Source organism: Scyliorhinus canicula, chromosome 6, assembly GCF_902713615.1.
Source record: "Scyliorhinus canicula chromosome 6, sScyCan1.1, whole genome shotgun sequence".
Taxonomy (NCBI): Eukaryota; Metazoa; Chordata; class Chondrichthyes; order Carcharhiniformes; family Scyliorhinidae; genus Scyliorhinus; species Scyliorhinus canicula.
Window position 1 is genome coordinate 159784993 of NC_052151.1, and position 17337 is coordinate 159802329.

The 17337-nt window shown below is 46.3% G+C and overlaps 1 protein-coding gene across 7 annotated transcripts in view; it reads right to left on the minus strand.

Annotated features, from left to right (window-relative positions):
• Nucleotides 1–17337, minus strand: part of sntg2 (syntrophin, gamma 2) — a 1464242-nt gene that overhangs the window by 48012 nt on the left and 1398893 nt on the right. The window lies entirely within an intron of this gene.

Below are 17337 nucleotides of genomic sequence, written 5' to 3' on the forward strand. Positions count from 1 at the left end.
GAAGACTTAATTGAGACCTACCGAATGGTTTCCCTCACACTACAACAAATGTCACCTGCATTGCATGAGAACTATTCTCATGGGACCGTTCTGTCTTTTTATTATGTTGCTTTTGTCATCCTCATTAGAGGCTTATGATATGTGCTATTGCCCCCATCAACTATTTTCCCATTAAGGTAATCAACTGCGATCTTCCTCATAGCCTCACATGTAAAATTTTATCTAATAGCTGATGTAATTCTGAGGAATTATAATCATCTTCAATCATTGATTTGATTATCTCCTCCAAAATTCCAGTCAATTTGTGTATCTCAGTAGTGTTGGAACCAACAATTCTACGGACACGTGCTTGTAGGATTAGAATAGCGGTTTTAATATACTCACAACAGAGCCAGCCGGTTAGCCATTGAACATTCGGTGAACTGGCCGGCTGACCATGTGGCACTGATCTTTATACAGCAGCTCCAGGGGGAGGAGTCCTGGGCGGAACCAAGGGAGAAGCCAGCACAATTCTCGAGCATTCCCAGAGCTACTCCCCCTGGTGGTCAGGTAGTGCAACTGCACTTACAATATAGGCACATGTATATACAGATTATAATTCGGTGTGAATCACATTCACCACAAGTAGAACAAGAGCTCATCAAGTTTAGCACAGACTCACACCACGTGCTGAGAGATTCAACTGGTTCGGACAGGCTTAGGTCTCTAGTTAAACTAACATCGTTTAAACCCACAGTTCTCGTATGTCGATTAGTTCATAGTTAGTTACTAAAATAGAGCTGAATCTTCCTCAGTGTTGGTGGTATATGCCTCACAAGTCTACATTATCCAACACTTCAAGGCCCTTTGGTCCTACAAGCCTGCGCCGACCATGCTGCCCGTCTAAACTAAAATCTTCTACACTTCCTGGGTCCGTATCCCTCTATTCCCATCCTATTCATGTATTTGTCAAGATGCTCCTTAAATGTCACTATCGTCACTGCCTCCACCACCTCCATTGGCAGCAAGTTCCAGGCACCCACTACCCTCTGTGTAAAAAACTTGCCTCGCTCATCTCCTCTATGCACCTCGCACCTTAAATCTATGCCCCCTAGTATTTGACCCCTCTACCCTGGGAAAAAGTCTCTGTCTATGCCCCTTATAATTTTGTAGATCTCTATCAGGTCGCCCATCAAACTTCTTTGTTCTAGTGAGAACAAATCAAGTTTATTCAACCTCTCCTTTCTTAGAACCATGCTATTACTTCTGTCCTCTGAAATCTTTAAATGAAAACTGATAGCAATCCATGTAACTTTCTCAAGTACTGTTCCTGAATAACCAACAGTCAAACATTCTCTGGTTCACGTATCACTGCTTTCTCTCTCTACAAGAGTAAGATTTACTTTTCTTCAACACTGTATCTATGAAACTCCAAAAGAAGACAACAACAATTCTCAATTATTTTCCAATCATGTCCCCAAGAGAAATAGTCCATTGCTTGCAACTCCCTTCTGGAAAATAAATGAATGAATGAAATCCTGTACTAACTTATTTTTTTATTGACTGTTAAATACCCTATGTAAATCTATGCTTTGAAAGTTGCTGAAATCTTCCAAAGTGGACCCAAAGGAAAATGTGAAGAACTTAAGTGTCAGGTGAGCCACATGCTGACGTTCCATAGCAGTTCTTTTGTTTTAAATTTGGAGTACCTAATTCATTTTCCAATTAAGGGGCAATTTAGCGTGGCCAATCCACCTAACCTGCACATCTTTGGGTTGTGGGGGCAAAACCCACACAGACATGGGGAGAATGTGCAAACTCCATACGGACAGTGACCCAGAACAAGATTGAACCTGGGACCTCGGCGCTGTGAGGCCGCAATGCTAACCACTGCGCCACCGTGCTGCCCTGTTCCATAACATTTCTATTCCCCGGTCCTTTAGAACCTCAGTCTAGACTTCAGCATTTGACCGACATATATTTTAAAACTACTCTCTTACTGTTCTCTATTTACATTTGATTTTGTTATCATTTTGCACCTTCTGAATTTGTTTATTTGTTAATGAAGCCAGCATTGTGACATTCAATAACATTTACTTCATTCATCTTCAAATAATTTTGTTAGCTTTTGGGCTTTTTTGGCTGACTCACTGCAGTTCTTCTCAAAGGAATGTTCCTTTGTACCAAAGTAATATTCCTCCTTTTCACAAATGCTTCTCTGGACTTATTTTTAAGTATAATTTAAAATGCAGTTGAAAACTATCCCTACCGGTTAGATGTTTTTCTTTGAATAAGTAGCAAACCTTTATTAATTCAAAGTTTCCTCCAACATGTGAAAGTCTGCTCACAGCGAAAAGGCAGTTTCCAGAAAAGTCCTTTGAACTAAAATCTGTTATATCATGAATGCTGTCGTGTGCCATTAAATGAAGAATTGACTTTAATCATTGTAAAAAACACTGAAGGTCATGTTGGATACCATGCTCCTCTGACTACTCTGAATAGTGCTAACAGAACAAAGCTAAAATAAAATAAATGTCCCATCTATTCACATTTCAGACATAAAACCTGAAATAATGCAACAAGTTACTGTTGGTACGAAAAATAAGCAAGCAAGAATAGTTGCGTCAGACTCAAAAGTATAAAATGTCTTCTTTAAGATGTGTTTTTTTTAAACACAGCTTGATTCATTGGCAATGAATTGCACACACCTCCAGCATGGAGCCTTTTTATGGGAGATAGATGGGAGAATCAGAAGCGGCGGTCAGTATACCAACTTCACGGCTGTCTTAATTCTCCAGTGATTAAAATCCATCCCCTGATAAACAGGCATGTTTAAATTTGTACCCAATTTTCTAATCTTCACTCCTGTTGAACAAAGAGGACTGCAGAAGATAGTGACACCACCATTCACAGCTGCATGGAGTAATTTCCCCATCAATCTTGCCTGGAGACCGCACTGTTCCAACTGATATCCTGTCCACAATATAATTTGTCCAGGGTGGCACGGTGACACAGTGGTTAGCACTACTGCCTCACAGCATCAGGGACCCAGGTTCGATTCCCGCCTTGGGTGACTGTGTGAAGTTTGCACGTTCTCCTCCGGGTGCTCCAGTTTCCCCCCCACAGTCCAAAGACGTACAAGTTGGTGGATTGGTCATAATGAAGGCTATGGGGATAGGGTGAGGGAGTGGGCCTAGGTAGAGTGTTTTTTTTACAGAGTCAGTGCAGACTAGATGGGAAGAATGGCCTCCTTCTGCACTGTTAGAATTCTCTGTAATTGTGAAGCTGCAAATTCTGAAAGTCCATCACGTGGCAACAAGGGAAAAGATTAGTTAACTTTCTTGGCCCATACCTATCCCTTGGTTCTGTTCCCTTTGTGCTGATTGATTTGCATGCTTAACCCTCCTTTACTATCATGTATTCTTGTTCTAGACAGAGTTTTCAACTTTTGACAAATCTGGGACAAGTGTTAGAAATTAAGTGGCTTAAGAGCTCAATTAATATGAATGTTATTACTTCTTTTTTTAAATAAATTTAGAGTATCCAATTATTTTTTTCCATTTAAGGGGCAATTTAGAGTGGCCAATCCACCTACTCTGCATATCTTTGGGTTGTGGGGGTGAAACCCACGCAGACACGGGGAGAACGTGCAAACTCCACACAAACAGTGACCCGAGGCCGGGATCGAACCTGGGTTCTCAGCGTCGTAGGCAGCAGTGCTAACCACTGGCCCACCGTACTGCCCTAATACTATTACTTCTTGACATACATTGGCCATTTTAGATTGTCCCTTAGTGTCCAAAGGTTAGGTGGGGTTCCATGAATGGGATGTGGGTGTGGGCTTGGGTGGGATGCTCTTTTGGAGTTTTGGTGCAGACTTGATGGGCCGAATGGCCTTCTCTTGCACTGTAGGTGATTTTATGATTAAAGATAGCATTAATTCATCAAGGTTTATACTATATGTTGGCATTAATATTCAGATAATGCTTGCTTACACAATTCAGGTCACACACTCTTGATCCCCTGTTAGCTTCTCCTTTTGTTATTACTGTCTCCTGTTGCTCCCCCCGCCTAAATTTTACACTCTCTAATGCTGGAGTCAATTGTTACTTTATGTTCTGGCAGCTGTGACTCCCAGCATCTCTCTGACGATTACTGCAATACCAAACTCTTTCCCAAAGTCAATGGGATAGCAGTGAAAAATCCCAGTGACATCATAATTTAAATAAGAAAGGACAGCACGGTGGCACAGTGGTTAGCATTGCTGCCTCACGTGCTGAGGTGTCAGGTTCGATCCCGACTCTGGGTCACTGTCCGTGTGGAGTTTGCACATTCTCCCCGTGTTTGCGCGGGTTTCGTCCCCACAACCCAAAGAAGTGCAAGGTAGGTGGATTGGCCACGCTAAATTGCCCCTTAATCGGAAAAAAAATTAATTTAAAAAAAAAAATAATAATTTAAATAAGAAAATCAGAGAAACGGAGGGGATATGGAAAGACAAAGTTCAGAAGGTGAACCAAGGAAAGATTTTATAAGGCTAATATCATTATACCAAAGATACTCCTGACATCTGAGGAACTATAATATGGTTAAAAAGCAATTTGTTTAAAAAGAATGTGAGCTGGGAACTGTAACAAAAATGGTCAGATTCCAACATTTGGAAATCTTTGGAGCTGCTGTGAGTCTGGGAGTTAATGAGCTGTGCATATCTTTCACATTTGTTAAACAAAGCACAGTAGTATATTATAATACAAAAATGGTTCACTGAATAAATAATTGGTTTATTGCTGCGCTGTACAGGACAGAGAGCATCCTACTTCACTACCTTGAATCTCATCTTGAATTAGTCAGAGGGAATATTATACTGACCATAATGCTAAGAGTGGGTGGGTGGGTGGGTCCGGGGGTATATAGAAAACACAGAAATCTGGGTTTCCCCACATGCTGTGATGTTCTAATTACACCGCATGCAACTTTTGACCGTGAAGTCAGCCGATGATTGTTGCCGCCCAGAGTGGTCTATCTTGTTTGGTGGGCATCCAAGTAGAATTTTTCCCTCCAGCTACTTTGGACAGAGTGCCACACAATTCAACCCCTCCTTCCAACAGAGTGTCAGGAAAGCACTCGAAGTTTCAGCACCTTTTAAGGGCAGCCCCTTCAGTAGTACTTTACTAGCTGCTGGTGCTGAGCTCCTTTATACAAATAACTAATTCGCAGAATTTGAGACAGGATCATGGCAAGGGGTTAATATTTCAAAAATGGCAACCCCGATCCCTATTCCTGCTCCAATTGCTGATTTTAAAGAGGGGAGTGGTGCTGAAGTTGTGTCATGAATCTTCTTTCCAGAGGTGGGTCTATAATTTACATATTTAAATGAGGTTGCATGACTCAAACATTTATCTCGATTCCACATTTAATGCTGGCCAGCCAGATTTCTCAGGTTTCGGGGAATCAATCGTTGAAGGGAAGCAGGAATGTAGATGGCTGGAGTAGTCAAGTGTCTTTCCAGCACTGCTTGTGGTCCAACAGGAGCAGGAGCCCTTCATCCAAGCTTAACTATTTCCACCCCCAAAGTTGGAACTCCCCCACAATCCAACTGCCCCACATTGGACCTCCTTACCTCTGAAATTGAAATTGAATACCTCCACAATCCAAATCGCCCGAGGTGTGACCTACAAAGTCCAACTCCTGATATCCAACTCACCCAACCTCTAATAACAAACTCTCACCCCACTCCATGTCTGACTCACTTGTACTGCATTCTCTGGTTATTTTCCAGTTTAACAGTCATCCCACCTCTTCACCTGGTTAGCTGTGGCTGGTTCTCTGCTGCTGAAACTCCCTCTCTGCTAGCGTCCTTCCGCCTTGCAGTTATTATCAGGACCCAAGGGCCAACTCCAAAAATTGAAACAAAGCTGAAAATGAACTAAATATTACTGGGAGAATGTGGATCATACATATTTCTGCCTCTTAAAAGATGGATTAATCAATGCTGATCAAAGGCAAGATACAAAACATGGAAAAGTAAAGACATGGAAAAGTCAATCCCGCCCCGACGCCAGCTGCCAAATTCTCTGTTTTTTTGGCGGGGGCGGGAATCATGTCACACGGTCGGGGGCCGTTGGCAGTGCCCCCCCCCGCCCCCCCCCCCCCCCCCCCGCCGATCCTCCGCTCCGTGATGGGCCGAGTGGCCGTCCGTTTTCGGCGTAAATCAGCGTAAATCAAACAATGTCCTTACCGGCGGGACCTGGCTCTGCGGGCGGCCTGCGGAGTCCTCAGCGGGGGGAGGGAGGAGGCGAGGGGATCTCACCCGGGGGGGGGAGGGGGGGGCCACGGTGGCCTGACCCACGATCAGGGCCCACCGATCTGCAGGCGGGCCTGTGCCGTGGGTGCGCACTTTCCTTCCGCGCCGGCTGCTGTAACGGTCCGCCAATGCCGGCGCGGAGAAGAATCCCCCTGTGGGTTCACGCCAGAACACGCTGGCGCTCCCACGCATGTGCCAACTCGCACCTTCCGGGCGGCCCAACGCCAGAGTGGTTCACGCTACTCCTCGGCGCTGGTTCGGCCCGCCTCGCTGGACAGCGGAGAATCCCGGCCATAATAATGAATAATTTGACACACGTATGGGGTGATTTTAAACCCATGTTAGCTGTCAGCAAGAATGGCGACACTGGCTGAAAATTCAACAAAAATCAAAAATCGCGATTCTCACCGGTGAGATCGCATTTTCCAGGCCCCTCCCGGTGGTGTAATTAGGAATACGCCACAGAGAGCCGGGAACCACATTTTATAACATTATAATATCATTAGTGAACCCTCCCTTCAGAACTTTCCCGCTTCAATGAATATTCATCGGCCACAGGCGTGATGTCACATCGACGTATTTACAACAACTGTATAATAACGAGAACCTGGAGACCTCACTTCTGATATTGGGAGTGAGTGCTCAGGTCACCATTACCATCCAGATGCCAGTCGCAGAGTGGGCAGCAAAGAGGACATGAGGGGTCCAGATATGTTCATTATCTCAGGGGGTGAGGCCACTCGCAGGCCTTAGCTGCCCTGCGTATCTGTGTGAGCCTCTCGGATTAAAACGGTTTGGTGGCTAGCATACAGGCATTGCTTCCCTTTCCTCCTTGCTGGGCTTGTGGCACTATAACTGCTGAGGGATTGGCTCTCCAGTGGCAGCTGGAAAGTGAGAGGGAGCAGGTGAATCCATAGGGTCAGCATTGGGGGATTGGGGGTGACTGTGAGGTTCTTGGGTGGGGTCCTGTGACAGGCCAGGCTGAATGAACAGAATGGAGGACTGACAAGGGGAGTTTTCCAGCCTCATGAGGCCTGAAGACCACCACACAGGAAGAAGGACGACGGAAGTGAGAATGAACCCTCACACTCAAGATGCATTGTGAAGCCAGAAGGCAACAGCTGTCTAGAATTTCATGGCCACTGGTTATGGAGGCCAGGCTGTCAGGGTGTAGTGTCTGTGTGGCTGGCTGTTCAAATTGGATGGATTGTTAAATTTGAAGCCTATGAGACCTGGGAGAATGGGGGTTTCCTCTAAGGATGAAATTGATGTGCTAATTGCAGTCTTCAGACGCATCAGGTTGCCTCGCCTGTCACAAGGGGAAGCCAGTTGCCTAATCAGTTCTCTGGCCTTCCTATTGTGCTAATTTGGTTAACACTGTAGTGAATGAGTGTGCCACTGATTGGCGTCCAATTATTGAACTCCAAGGCTCATACTCACGTCTATATAACAGAGAGGTGCCACAGATGTAGCCCCCAATGCAAGGCTTTATGGTGATGTCGCTCATCAGTCACCCCGTTCAAGGGATGAAGGGTAGCAGCCCTGTGAAGTTAGAAAGCAAATCATTAAATGCACTCAAGTGCCCTAACCCCTGACCCTTGAGGAGCTACACAGCCTGTTGAGGCTCTCAAGGGTCATGGTGCCAAATTCAGGTGGAGTTGAGAAGGTCAACTGTGGGGTAGTAGCTATTGTGCGACAGGCAAATGGAGTGAGACTCAGTGGAAAAGTGCTCATGTAGAGGGATGCGCATGGGTGGATGTCCAGATTGTGAGAGGGATGAGGGCTTAGGCATTGTCAGGACTCTTCATAGTTCACTTGGATGTTCACTTTTTGATTCTGGAGAATCATGGAGCCAGTCAGACTGGCAATTCTTTTGATTGTGATTGACCAGCAGCAACAACATCGATGTGCCACTGTTTATCCTATTTATCCACCATCAGATTTTTAAAAATCGAATAGAGAATAAATGTTCCCAATTTGACATCAGTTGAAGCCACTCCTTTCATCATACTGAAACATTGTAGGTTTTAACATTCTCTACAGCTTCGATACTTTTCAGTTACTTAGTTCTTAATTTATCTTTTTAATGTTAACCTTCATAAAATTCAATATTGCGGCCTTCGTCATTTCCGATGCGAATTAATTGATAGGTGTTAAGTAATATAGATTACATAGTTTGCAGTCTTTGGGCCCGATACTGAGCCTTGTTCAGAGAAGGTTAGGAAGGGGGTGGTGCACCCAGCTGTTAAACTCTTCCAGCATGTCGCACCCAATGATCTTGCAAACACACCCATCCTTCTCATTCAATGCATTTCCTCACATTCCCACTGCCACTCAGCCTCATCCGGAGGCAATTTTAAGCCTCTCCTTAAGAGGCCCCCTCAGCAATTGCACTGTATCAATCAGGTAAACACTGACTCCCTCATAGGTCTGTTCTTTTCCCCTTTGCAGAAAGAAGCACAAAACACAAGAGGGAGGAGGAAAAACAAAGGTGGCCTTTCGCAGATTTCCTAATTGGCAAGTGCAGAGAAAGTAGTGCTGGTGATCAATGGTATTTCAGCAGAGATGGGTAGCTTGGTACATCACAGCTACCTGGTGAGAGAATCAAATATCAGCAATCCACAAATTGTGCAACATTGAATTTTAGTGACTTGCTTTCAGCATTGAGTGAAAAATGGAGATTATCATAAAGTTAAGTTACAATATTGCTAAGATGCTGTACCAAGAACATAAGAAAGCGGGGCATGAGCGGGGCATTATTTGGCCTCTCAAGCTGCTCTGCCATTCAATAAGATCATGGCTGATCATATTGTGGCTTTAATTCCGCTTTCCTGCCTGTCCCCTATAACCTTTGACTCCATTCTGGAATAAAATCCTTGAATATATTCAATGACCCTGCCCCCATTGCTCTCCGGGGAAGGTAAATTCAAAGACCACCAACCCACTCAGAGAAGAAATTCCTCTATCTCCATCGTAAATGGGACGCCCTTATTTTTGAAACTGAGCGCTCTCATTCTAGACTCCTCTCATTCTATACTCTCAGCATCTACCCTGTCGAGACACCTCAGAATATGTGTTTTAATGAGATCATCAATATACTAATTTATGTCTTTCCTATGCGCCTGGGGCTTTCAGCTGTACAGCAGCAATTGACAACAAATCCTCATGGGAGTACATTCATTTTTAGGTCCCACCATCCACAAGGCACGTGCTTACCATGCACAGTTCAGAGGCTCAGATTTCACCGAGTCCAGTCAGACAGCTAATTCGGCTTTCGCCTAATAGCTCACAAGTAAGAAAATGTAGTTAGTGATGGCAGGGACAGTTATAGGGAATACACATTGGTGGGTGTAGCCCTCTTCAAGTTCAGCTTAGCTGGAAACAAATGCTGGGCCATTAATGAAAAAGATCATCATCAAAGGGGCGGAATTGTTTTTTTTAACGAGGACCACTCGCAACTGCAGAGAGAATGGAGAGATCAGCTCAAGCATAGGTGGGTTGATGCTGCAGAGAATGTCTTCCTCTATGGATCATTTGTATAAAGGAGAATACAAGACAGACATATTGTGGATGGAACGTTGGCCTTGAAAGTTTTTATTTAAGATGTGGAAATATTTGTAGTCTAAGTCCTACACAGTTGTAAGATGTCCCAAAAGATTTCACTCTTCTGAATGCCTGATCGTATTCTTCTGAATGCCTGATTGACATTAAAGCAATGACTAAGCCAGTTACAGGTTTAGCTGACTTCAGTGTCTTGTGTGTAGAATCTATTTGATGAACAGTTGAAATTAGCCGCCAACAAACTTTGGCTTAGGGTGTACTTGGTTTATTTTCAATGCTCCATCAAGAATTGCTTTCTCTTAAACACAGTGGGGTGTTTTTCTAGTCAATGGGTTTGGCTGTACGAGCATGGAATGTCCTCCTACAGCTGGGAATTTAGAGATGGATCTCTTTCCCCAGATCCCCACCCAATTAGTATAGCAGGCAATCTTTCAACCAGCCTAGTTCACCTAGTGCGCTCTGGTATGTTATTTCAATATGTTTTATGATTTAGCAATGCTGTATCTGAATTCCAAATATGTGCTCCTGTTCTGTGAAGATTTTTGGAAAGAGTGTTAAAATGTAAAATATAGCTCATGACCCCTGCTATGATTCGCTGCCCTTTCCATATACAATAGAAGTCTATATTCTTCTTTATTTTGCTTTGCCCTTGAAATGGGCTCTTCGGGCAAGGGAGAATGCTGTGTTGGCCAGTAATTCAAGTTAAAATCAATGTACTGGTTTTGTCTGGTGCTTCGTGATTCACAATTGAGTCGGTGCAAGATGCAATAAGGCATGCCCTATTTCATTGATACCTTTCTCATGAATATTTGTATTTACTGGCACAGCTGCATATATCCCAGAAGATACAATTAGGTGGAAGATTACAGCAGCCGGTGAGTCACACTGCAGATGCGAGGAGGACCCAGTGGATTTAACAAAGACAGAGCAGGGACCTGCTACTGGGATAATCAATGATTCCCAGCTTTCTGTGGTGTATACCTCAAACCATGTGCTATAAATAACCGTAAATGTTCTATAGAGATCACTGTGAACATATACTTTCAGAATATTTGGTATGGCCACCCATTTCTGTTTCATTCTAGTCTAAGAAATAACTTCCATTTATACATCTTTCAAAAAGGCGTTACAGTAAAGTACTTTTGAATGTATGAACCACAGCAGCCAACTTGGACAGCAAGGTGCCACAATCAACAATGTGCTAGTGACTAGATCATCTTTTTTAGATGCTGGTTGAGGGATATATAGGCCAGTATACTGGGAGAGCTCTCCTGGCCTTTGAAATACTGCCATGAGATCTTTTATACCACCTGAGAAGGTAGATGGGGCATTGGTTTCACATCTCATCCAAAAGGTGGCACCTCTGACAGTGTAGCACTCCCTCAGTACTCCATTGGAGTGCCAGCCTCGACTTGTTTTGTTCAAATCCCTTGTCAACAGGATCTTAGTAATGACACTGACAGTGAGTGAAATAGATCTTGAAACAATTTACTCTCTCAACGTTCATTTGAATGGATAAAGTCCAAAGACTGCTTTGATTCTGGCCACAGAAAGAGTCTTTAAAAATGCAGTGATCCCAAATCTAGAGGGTCCTTCCAGTCTTTTGGAAACTGTTGGTAAGCTGGAGGAAATGGTGTAAGGATAGACTTAAAGATTGAGCTCAAAAGATAAAAATATTGAACTAAATATAATGCCACAAAGCACTCTGAATCTATTGAAATAAATCACTGTGCACTCATTCCATAAAGCAGACCCAGATGTAGACAAATCAATAGGAACCTTAATTTTATAGGATTGTCCATTAAGTGCTCTGCCTGATATTGCCGATCGTAAGTTATGTATGCAACTAAATGAATCTCCGATGTTAAATGATCTGCAAGTAATCTATTTGGAAAGTATCTAACATTCCAGGTACCGCCTCCATTCTCCATTCTCACCTCTGCGTCAGAACGTGTGGAAGTGTAGCAGACTTGCATTCGCCCAGTCGAGAAAAAACAACTCAGCATTGACAAGTGATATAAATTCAGCATCTTGCCTCACATATTCTCTTAGGTTCAATAGTGCCAGGTACTCCCATAAGCAATCTTTCTGTTTTGTGTTTATGCCCCCACTTTGCTACCTAATATCCCACTATCTGATTGCAAGATCCAAGGGTGTAACAATAGTAGCCAACTTATGATCTAAACCTGATATTTACATAATTTGAACGTGCTTTACCAACCTATTCAGAGAAGACCAAGTAACACTTGTCAAGATAAAGTCAGTATGAGTCATTAAGCTCCTTTATTTCACCACAATGGAGCTTACCGAGTAAGAGCTATAGTTGGATTGATTCTGTTCAGACAATACACAGCTTTTTTTTGTCATAATACAAATTACTGATGATTCTATGCTTCCCCACACCTGTAGGTTGGACTGATTAACTTAAATAAAATAATTCCTATCTACACTGCTGCATTTTTTTCTGACTGACCACAGCTTGCCCTGTAAGCTTCTTTGTAAAATCTGATTGACTGCCTGTGCCTGTGTTTTTTCTTTTTAATCACGCCTCGTTCACAGCCAGAACAGACTAGAGACTTTATAACAAGATGGATATGGAAAGTTTATTGATCACTGAAATGAACTAATGAATTGTTCATAATTTCTACTCCATGGGAGAAAAATATCAATGTTTAGCTCCTGTGCATTTAAAGGAGCTTTCTGCAAATCTTCTTTTCTGGAATAAGAAAAGTCAAATGAATTGCATTAGTGTTCAAACCTGTGACCTTGCGGATTTATATGGTTCAGCTACTGAGTGCTTTAATAAGTTGGGTCACGAGGGGGAAAGCAGCCAATCCTCTTAATTCAGCTATATCATCAAAAATTGGCAATAGGTTATTCTTAAAAAGGGTTATGCTGGAAACCGTGGACCACTATATTCCATATTAGCTACACTAAAGTTCAGCAAATACGTGCATAAATGCTGGTTCTGCTAATCTACTGCTAAAGTTCCATCAAATGATCAAAAGTACTGCTGAAGGGACTGCCAGCAGTACCATTGTTGTTGCAAAATGACCTGGAACTCATATGGAGTACTGTTACTTTGTGCCTAACTAATTATAGAAAGGATGTTAGCAATAGAAACACCATCGTGAAGGAAGAATCCACTGTCGGGTATAAGTTTTGATCCAACAGGTGTCTTAAAAATTATTACATTTTTCAAAGATTATGAAATAATTTGATTTAAGAGATTTGATCAATTTATTTGCCATGTTAATAATTCAAATAGCCAAGGAGTTAAAAGTTCGAAAACTGTGAATAAGAGAAGTCGAAAGGGTGACAAGAGTGATGGAATAAATTACCATTGAAGCGATGTTCAAAAGATAATTTCTGAAGAGGGAAGGGTTTGAGAGATATGAATAGAAGGCAGGTGGATCAGGTGAGAATACAATTTGGATTACTCTATCAAGAAAGGACAGATGTGCTGAGACCACTGCATTTTGTTCCCTTTCCAAAATTCTTCAGGAGAGGCACCAAATGATTTCCTTACCTTGAGTAGATCATTTTCATATTAATTACTTCAAAAGGGTGGGATTTTCCATGCAACTTGCCGCATGTTTCACGGTGGCGGAGGCAGCCCACTACTGACTGGTGGTGGGATCTTCTGGTCCCACTGATGTCAACGGGGTTTCCCGATGAATGCACCCCTCTCCGCATGATCTCCTTAGGGCAGCTCGGGTGAGTCACCACCTCTGATCCCCTGGCATCACTCCTGTCCCTCACTCCTCATATTACACCCTCACTCCCACGGAGGCATATCAAAACCCATCTGCCTGCATCTCCTTTACATCCCGCCCTGCACCAAACCCCAAAATCTATACCGTCCGCTTTGGCCAGATGCCTTGTCACACATGCCACCAGCTCAGCTACAGACCCACCCATAGAACTCTCCTCCATGCATCTCACCATGTCCTTTATGTGCCCCTGAAGAAAAAGCAGCCTGTAATCGAAGTGAGCGAGAGAAAACTGAAGGGGACATCCCGGGCCTCAGGCACCACGCCCCCCCCTCCCCGCCATGGAGCAGAGGCCACTGGAGTTAGTCGGAGAAGTCCACAAGAGTGCTGTCGCTGAGACAGAGTCAGCAGGTGTCAATCAACTGAACCCCCGATGCAAAATGATGCGCCTGTAGCAAGTTAGTCACCCCTCTCCCCCAGACCACTTCTTCCCAAGATCTCACCGTGTCTTTGCCTTTTGTCTTGCAGGATCACCATCAGATGAGGTCAGGATGTTCGGCGCACCTCGCCCCCAGCCACATCCCCAGCACACGCTGAAGGACCAGTCCGGAGAAGACACCGACTTCTCGTCAATGCGTGCACCTGCACCCTCCACCATCGCAGACGGTATCACATTGATGGGGCATTTTAATGATGAGGCTCCTGTTCACCTTCTGATGTAAACGTCACACATGCTGCAGCACGTCTGGTGGAGGTACAAAGTCCTGAGGGAGCAGAGGGTCGGAGGGCTGTGCGATCTCAGGAAGCAGCTGTAGTCCAGACAGCCATGATGCTTCTGGAAAGTATGATCCCATCACTGGTGGAGATGCAGGCTCACAGCCAGGATTTACAGGATGGTATGTCAGCAACATTCCAATGCCTGCAGGTGCGGCTGGAAGGGTCCAGCCACGTTCAGTTGCAGGAAACGGTGCCGACAAAGTACGGCACTCAGGCCAACTCAGAACGGGTGGCATCGACAGTTGAAAGCTTGGGGGAAAAAATCAGAGTCATGGGTGAAAATATCCAAGGCAATCTGTGTGGTCGATAGCTGAGGTTCAGGACAGGGGATCCCAGTCACAGGCAGACATGTCCCCGGCCCACATGGACAAGGTCTGTAGTGCTCCAGACCTTGGCCCAGTCACAAAGCGTCATGGCTGAGGGCATCAAGAGTATTGACCATGCCCTTACTGATCTTGGCCAGTTGTTGGGGGATGTGTCCCAGTCTCAGAGCTCCATTGCTGAGGGCATTGAGACCCTGGTTCAGACCTGAGGGCATTGAGACCCTGGTTCAGACCTGAGGGCATTGAGACCCTGGTTCAGACCTGAGGGCATTGAGACCCTGGTTCAGACCTGAGGGCATTGAGACCCTGGTTTAGACCTGAGGGCATTGAGATCCTGGGGTTACACCTTGAAGGAGTGGTAAGTACGATACGAAAGTTAGAGACCAGTTAGGTTAGCACAGGTGCAGCACACAGGTGGGAGTTAGCGCCAGGACATATCAGTGCATATAGTTACCATTGAACACATTTTCACCAACATTCTGACCTGCCTCAATCCTCTGTCTGGAGGGTATTAGGGATTGGCTGAACTGTGTGTAGAGTGCATGCTGGGTGGGAGGGGGTGTGTGGAACGGTGGTGCAGAGTGGGGTGTGGGTGTTGCAGGATGGCACAGGGCGAAACTCCAGGACACCAGAATGTTCCACCTGGGATCACCCTCAGAGGTGGCAGGGAACAGGGCCAGAGGTATGGGTCTGACTTGTATGACAGTTTATCCAGTGAATGCACCATCACTGCTCACCTTGGCCATAACCGCAACCCCACCTCACCCCACCCCAACAAAGGATATATGGGCCCATGGGCTGGAATGGACATCACGCATGCGGGAATCACCTGGACCGACAGTGGAATGTGATCGTAAAGGCATGAGTCAGACTTTGTCAAACAATGAGGAGTGCCACAGCTTATTTCACAGCGAGTCATCATTATCATCTGTCCCATTGATAAAACATGCTGATTCTGCCCACCCAGGGCCAACACCCTGTGGTGATGCTAGTCGGACCCTCGGTAGGGGTTGGGGGTGATGCGGTGCTGGGTAGGAGGGAAGGGCAGTGGGACAGGGAAGGGAAGAGGGACAGGAAAGATGCTGAGAAGGGAGGAGGCACAGGGAAGGTGCTGTGAAGAAGGAGGGACAGGGAAGGTGGAGTGAAGGAGGAGGTACAGGGAAGGTGCTGTGGAGGGAGGAGGGGCAGGGGAGGTGGAGTGAAGGAGGAGGTACAGGGAAGGTGCAGTGAAGGGAGGAGGGACAGGGAAGGTGCAGTGAAGGAGGAGGGACAGGGAAGGTGGAGTGAAGGGAGGAGGGACCGGGAAGGTGGAGTGAAGGGAGGAGGGATACGGAAGGTGCTGTGAAGGGAGGAGGGATACGGAAGGTGCAGTGAAGGAGGAGGGACAGGGAAGGTGGAGTGAAGGGAGGAGGGATACGGAAGGTGCAGAGAAGGAGGAGGGACAGGGAAGGTGGAGTGAAGGAGGAGGTACAGGGAAGGTGCTGTGGAGGGAGGAGGGGCAGGGGAGGTGGCGTGAAGGAGGAGGTACAGGGAAGGTGGAGTGAAGGAGGAGGGACAGGGAAGGTGCAGTGAAGGGAGGAGGTACAGGGAAGGTGCTGTGGAGGGAGGAGGGGCAGGGGAGGTGCAGTGAAGGGAGGAGGGACAGGGGGGATGCAGTGAAGGGAGGAGGGACAGGGGGGATGCAGTGAAGGGAGGAGGGACAGGGAAGGTGGAGTGAAGGGAGGAGGGACAGGGAAGGTGCAGTGAAGGGAGGAGGGACAGGGGAGGTGGAGTGAAGGGAGGAGGGACAGGGAAGGTGGAGTGAAGGGAGGAGGGACAGGGAAGGTGGAGTGAAGGGAGGAGGGACAGGGAAGGTGCAGTGAAGGGAGGAGGGACAGGGAAGCTGGAGTGAAGGGAGGAGGGACAGGGGAGGTGGAGTGAAGGGAGGAGGGGCAGGGAAGGTGGAGTGAAGGGAGGAGGGACAGGGGAGGTGGAGTGAAGGGAGGAGGGACAGGGAAGGTGCAGTGAAGGGAGGGGGGACCGGGAAGGTGCAGTGAATGGAGGAGGGACAGGGAAGGTGCAGTGAAGGAGGAGGGAGAGGGGAGGTGCAGTGAAGGAGGAGGGACAGGGAAGGTGCAGTGAAGGAGGAGGGACAGGGAAGGTGCAGTGAAGGAGGAGGGACAGGGAAGGTGCTGTGGAGGGAGGAGGGGCAGGGGAGGTGCTGTGGAGGGAGGAGGGGCAGGGGAGGTGGAGTGAAGGGAGGAGGGACCGGGAAGATGGAGTGAAGGGAGGAGGGACAGGGAAGGTGGAATGAAGGGAGGAGGGACATGGAAGGTGCAGTGAAGGGAGGAGGGACAGGGAAGGTGCAGTGAAGGGAGGAGGGACAGGGAAGGTGGAGTGAAGGGAGGAGGGACAGGGGAGGTGCAGTGAAGGGCAGTGGGACAGGGAAGCTGGAATGAAGGGAGGAGGGACAGGGAAGGTGGAGTGAGGGAAGGAGGGACAGGGGAGGTGCAGTGAAGGGAGGAGGGACAGGGGAGGTGCAGTGAAGGGAGGAGGGACAGGGCAGGTGGAGTGAAGGGAGGAGGGACAGGGAAGGTGCAGTGAAGGGAGGAGGGACAGGGAAGGTGGAGTGAAGGGAGGAGGGACAGGGAAGGTGGAGTGAAGGGAGGAGGGACAGGGAAGGTGCAGTGAAGGGAGGAGGGAC